The sequence below is a fragment of the Alosa pseudoharengus genome, unplaced genomic scaffold (genome assembly GCF_046254945.1).
Source record: "Alosa pseudoharengus isolate Yale_2024_CS ecotype anadromous, Long Island Sound unplaced genomic scaffold, YU_APseudo_1.1 YU_APseudo_1.1_scf_36, whole genome shotgun sequence".
Classification (NCBI taxonomy): Eukaryota; Metazoa; Chordata; class Actinopteri; order Clupeiformes; family Clupeidae; genus Alosa; species Alosa pseudoharengus.
Genome location: NW_027468748.1, coordinates 438,617 through 445,191, shown reverse-complemented (window position 1 = coordinate 445,191; position 6,575 = coordinate 438,617).

Genomic DNA, 6,575 nt, shown 5'->3' with positions numbered 1-6,575 from the left:
GGACCTTATGTGAAAACTAAGAAAAACTGCAAGGTACTAAAAAAAATCAAACCAATTTTTTTACACTTTTTTGCCCTAGTTCATGCATTTCACATGTCTATAAGTGAAATAATAAATGATTTGGACAATATCTGTCATATTTTGAAATTTGTCAAAAATCTGTCTTTTGTCCTGACCCCGGACCTTATGTGAAAACTAAGAAAAACTGCAAGGTACTAAAAAAAATCAAACCAATTTTTTCACACTTTCTTGCCCTAGTTCATGCATTTCACATGTCTAGAAATGAAATAAAAAATGATTTAGACAATATCTGACAGATTTTGAAATTTGTCAAAAATCTATATTTTGTCCTGACCCCGGACCTTATGTGAAAACTAAGAAAAACTGAAAGGTACTAAAAAAATCAAACCAATTTTTTTACACTTTTTTGCCCTAGTTCATGCATTTCACATGTCTAGAAGTGAAATAAAAAATGATTTGGACAATATCTGACAGATTTTGAAATTTGTCAAAAATTTGTCTTTTGTCCTGAACCCGGACCTTATGTGAAAACTAAGAAAAACTGAAAAGTACTAAAAAAAATCAGACCAATTTTTTTCACTTTTTTTGCCCTAGTTCATGCATTTCACATGTCTAGAAATGAAATAAAAAATGATTTGGACAATATCTGACAGATTTTGAAATTTGTCAAAAATCTGTCTTTTATCCTGACCCCGGACCTTATGTGAAAACTAAGAAAAACTGAAAAGTACTACAAAATCAGACCAATTTTTTTTTCACTTTTTTTGCCCTAGTTCATGCATTTCACATGTCTAGAAATGAAATAAAAAATGATTTGGACAATATCTGACAGATTTTGAAATTTGTCAAAAATCTGTCTTTTGTCCTGACCCCGGACCTTATGTGAAAACTAAGAAAAACTGAAAAGTACTAAAAAAAAATCAAATCAATTTTGTTACACTTTTTTGCACTAGTTCATGCATTTCACATGTCTAGAAGTGAAATAAAAAATAATTTGGACAATATCTGACAGATTTTGAAATTTGTCAAAAATCTGTCTTTTGTCCTGAACCCGGACCTTATGTGAAAACTAAGAAAAACTGAAAAGTACTAAAAAAAATCAGACCAATTTTTTTTCACTTTTTTTGCCCTAGTTCATGCATTTCACATGTCTAGAAGTGAAATAAAAAATAATTTGGACAATATCTGACATATTTTGAAATTTGTCAAAAATCTGTCTTTTGTCCTGACCCCGGACCTTATGTGAAAACTAAGAAAAACTGCAAGGTACTAAAAAAAATCAAACCAATTTTTTTACACTTTTTTGCCCTAGTTCATGCATTTCACATGTCTATAAGTGAAATAATAAATGATTTGGACAATATCTGTCATATTTTGAAATTTGTCAAAAATCTGTCTTTTGTCCTGACCCCGGACCTTATGTGAAAACTAAGAAAAACTGCAAGGTACTAAAAAAAAATCAAACCAATTTTTTCACACTTTCTTGCCCTAGTTCATGCATTTCACATGTCTAGAAATGAAATAAAAAATGATTTAGACAATATCTGACAGATTTTGAAATTTGTCAAAAATCTATATTTTGTCCTGACCCCGGACCTTATGTGAAAACTAAGAAAAACTGAAAGGTACTAAAAAAAATCAAACCAATTTTTTTACACTTTTTTGCCCTAGTTCATGCATTTCACATGTCTAGAAGTGAAATAAAAAATGATTTGGACAATATCTGACAGATTTTGAAATTTGTCAAAAATCTGTCTTTTGTCCTGACCCCGGACCTTATGTGAAAACTAAGAAAAACTGAAAAGTACTAAAAAAAAATCAAATCAATTTTGTTACACTTTTTTGCACTAGTTCATGCATTTCACATGTCTAGACGTGAAATAAAAAATAATTTGGACAATATCTGACATATTTTGAAATTTGTCAAAAATCTGTCTTTTGTCCTGACCCCGGACCTTATGTGAAAACTAAGAAAAACTGCAAGGTAATAAAAAAAATCAAACCAATTTTTTTACACTTTTTTGCCCTAGTTCATGCATTTCACATGTCTATAAGTGAAATAATAAATGATTTGGACAATATCTGTCATATTTTGAAATTTGTCAAAAATCTGTCTTTTGTCCTGACCCCGGACCTTATGTGAAAACTAAGAAAAACTGCAAGGTACTAAAAAAAAATCAAACCAATTTTTTCACACTTTCTTGCCCTAGTTCATGCATTTCACATGTCTAGAAATGAAATAAAAAATGATTTAGACAATATCTGACAGATTTTGAAATTTGTCAAAAATCTATATTTTGTCCTGACCCCGGACCTTATGTGAAAACTAAGAAAAACTGCAAGGTACTAAAAAAAATCAAACCAATTGTTTTACACTTTTTTGCCCTAGTTCATGCATTTCACATGTCTATAAGTGAAATAATAAATGATTTGGACAATATCTGTCATATTTTGAAATTTGTCAAAAATCTGTCTTTTGTCCTGACCCCGGACCTTATGTGAAAACTAAGAAAAACTGCAAGGTACTAAAAAAAATCAAACCAATTTTTTCACACTTTCTTGCCCTAGTTCATGCATTTCACATGTCTAGAAATGAAATAAAAAATGATTTAGACAATATCTGACAGATTTTGAAATTTGTCAAAAATCTATATTTTGTCCTGACCCCGGACCTTATGTGAAAACTAAGAAAAACTGCAAGGTACTAAAAAAAAATCAAACCAATTTTTTTACACTTTCTTGCCCTAGTTCATGCATTTCACATGTCTAGAAATGAAATAAAAAATGATTTAGACAATATCTGACAGATTTTGAAATTTGTCAAAAATCTATATTTTGTCCTGACCCCGGACCTTATGTGAAAACTAAGAAAAACTGCAAGGTAATAAAAAAAAACAAACCAATTTTTTTACACTTTTTTGCCCTAGTTCATGCATTTCACATGTCTATAAGTGAAATAATAAATGATTTGGACAATATCTGTCATATTTTGAAATTTGTCAAAAATCTATATTTTGTCCTGACCCCGGACCTTATGTGAAAACTAAGAAAAACTGCAAGGTACTAAAAAAAATCAAACCAATTTTTTTACACTTTTTTGCCCTAGTTCATGCATTTCACATGTCTAGAAATGAAATAAAAAATGATTTAGACAATATCTGACAGATTTTGAAATTTGTCAAAAATCTATATTTTGTCCTGACCCCGGACCTTATGTGAAAACTAAGAAAAACTGCAAGGTACTAAAAAAAATCAAACCAATTTTTTTACACTTTTTTGCCCTAGTTCATGCATTTCACATGTCTAGAAGTGAAATAAAAAATGATTTGGACAATATCTGACAGATTTTGAAATTTGTCAAAAATCTGTCTTTTGTCCTGACCCCGGACCTTATGTGAAAACTAAGAAAAACTGAAAAGTACTAAAAAAAATCAGACCAATTTTTTTTCACTTTTTTTGCCCTAGTTCATGCATTTCACATGTCTAGAAGTGAAATAAAAAATAATTTGGACAATATCTGTCATATTTTGAAATTTGTCAAAAATCTGTCTTTTGTCCTGACCCCGGACCTTATGTGAAAACTAAGAAAAACTGCAAGGTACTAAAAAAAAATCAAACCAATTTTTTCACACTTTCTTGCCTAGTTCATGCATTTCACATGTCTAGAAATGAAATAAAAAATGATTTAGACAATATCTGACAGATTTTGAAATTTGTCAAAAATCTATATTTTGTCCTGACCCCGGACCTTATGTGAAAACTAAGAAAAACTGAAAAGTACTAAAAAAAAATCAAATCAATTTTGTTACACTTTTTTGCACTAGTTCATGCATTTCACATGTCTAGACGTGAAATAAAAAATAATTTGGACAATATCTGACATATTTTGAAATTTGTCAAAAATCTGTCTTTTGTCCTGACCCCGGACCTTATGTGAAAACTAAAAAAAACTGAAAGGTACTAAAAAAAATCAAACCAATTTTTTTACACTTTTTTGCCCTAGTTCATGCATTTCACATGTCTATAAGTGAAATAAAAAATGATTTGGACAATATCTGACATATTTTGAAATTTGTCAAAATTCTGTCTTTTGTCCTGACCCCGGACCTTATGTGAAAACTAAGAAAAACTGAAAAGTACTAAAAAAAAATCAAACCAATTTTGTTACACTTTTTTGCACTAGTTCATGCATTTCACATGTCTAGACGTGAAATAAAAAATAATTTGGACAATATCTGACATATTTTGAAATTTGTCAAAAATCTGTCTTTTGTCCTGACCCCGGACCTTATGTGAAAACTAAGAAAAACTGAAAAGTACTAAAAAAAAATCAAATAAATTTTGTTACACTTTTTTGCACTAGTTCATGCATTTCACATGTCTAGACGTGAAATAAAAAATAATTTGGACAATATCTGACATATTTTGAAATTTGTCAAAAATCTGTCTTTTGTCCTGACCCCGGACCTTATGTGAAAACTAAGAAAAACTGAAAAGTACTAAAAAAAATCAAACCAATTTTGTTACACTTTTTTGCACTAGTTCATGCATTTCACATGTCTAGAAATGAAATAAAAAATTATTTGGACAATATCTGACAGATTTTGAAATTTGTCAGAAATCTGTCTTTTGTCCTGACCCCGGACCTTATGTGAAAACTAAGAAAAACTGAAAAGTACTAAAAAAAATCAGACCAATTTTTATTCACTTTTTTTGCCCTAGTTCATGCATTTCACATGTCAAGAAATGAAATAAAAAATAATTTGGACAATATCTGACATATTTTGAAATTTGTCAAAAATCTGTCTTTTGTCCTGACCCCGGACCTTATGTGAAAACTAAAAAAAACTGAAAGGTACTAAAAAAAATCAAACCAATTTTTTTACACTTTTTTGCCCTAGTTCATGCATTTCACATGTCTATAAGTGAAATAATAAATGATTTGGACAATATCTGTCATATTTTGAAATTTGTCAAAAATCTGTCTTTTGTCCTGACCCCGGACCTTATGTGAAAACTAAGAAAAACTGCAAGGTACTAAAAAAAAATCAAACCAATTTTTTCACACTTTCTTGCCCTAGTTCATGCATTTCACATGTCTAGAAATGAAATAAAAAATGATTTAGACAATATCTGACAGATTTTGAAATTTGTCAAAAATCTATATTTTGTCCTGACCCCGGACCTTATGTGAAAACTAAGAAAAACTGAAAGGTACTAAAAAAATCAAACCAATTTTTTTACACTTTTTTGCCCTAGTTCATGCATTTCACATGTCTAGAAGTGAAATAAAAAATGATTTGGACAATATCTGACAGATTTTGAAATTTGTCAAAAATTTGTCTTTTGTCCTGAACCCGGACCTTATGTGAAAACTAAGAAAAACTGAAAAGTACTAAAAAAAATCAGACCAATTTTTTTCACTTTTTTTGCCCTAGTTCATGCATTTCACATGTCTAGAAATGAAATAAAAAATGATTTGGACAATATCTGACAGATTTTGAAATTTGTCAAAAATCTGTCTTTTATCCTGACCCCGGACCTTATGTGAAAACTAAGAAAAACTGAAAAGTACTACAAAATCAGACCAATTTTTTTTTCACTTTTTTTGCCCTAGTTCATGCATTTCACATGTCTAGAAATGAAATAAAAAATGATTTGGACAATATCTGACAGATTTTGAAATTTGTCAAAAATCTGTCTTTTGTCCTGACCCCGGACCTTATGTGAAAACTAAGAAAAACTGAAAAGTACTAAAAAAAAATCAAATCAATTTTGTTACACTTTTTTGCACTAGTTCATGCATTTCACATGTCTAGAAGTGAAATAAAAAATAATTTGGACAATATCTGACAGATTTTGAAATTTGTCAAAAATCTGTCTTTTGTCCTGACCCCGGACCTTATGTGAAAACTAAGAAAAACTGCAAGGTACTAAAAAAAATCAAACCAATTGTTTTACACTTTTTTGCCCTAGTTCATGCATTTCACATGTCTATAAGTGAAATAATAAATGATTTGGACAATATCTGTCATATTTTGAAATTTGTCAAAAATCTGTCTTTTGTCCTGACCCCGGACCTTATGTGAAAACTAAGAAAAACTGCAAGGTACTAAAAAAAAATCAAACCAATTTTTTCACACTTTCTTGCCCTAGTTCATGCATTTCACATGTCTAGAAATGAAATAAAAAATGATTTAGACAATATCTGACAGATTTTGAAATTTGTCAAAAATCTATATTTTGTCCTGACCCCGGACCTTATGTGAAAACTAAGAAAAACTGCAAGGTACTAAAAAAAAATCAAACCAATTTTTTTACACTTTCTTGCCCTAGTTCATGCATTTCACATGTCTAGAAATGAAATAAAAAATGATTTAGACAATATCTGACAGATTTTGAAATTTGTCAAAAATCTGTCTTTTGTCCTGACCCCGGACCTTATGTGAAAACTAAGAAAAACTGCAAGGTACTAAAAAAAATCAAACCAATTGTTTTACACTTTTTTGCCCTAGTTCATGCATTTCACATGTCTATAAGTGAAATAATAAATG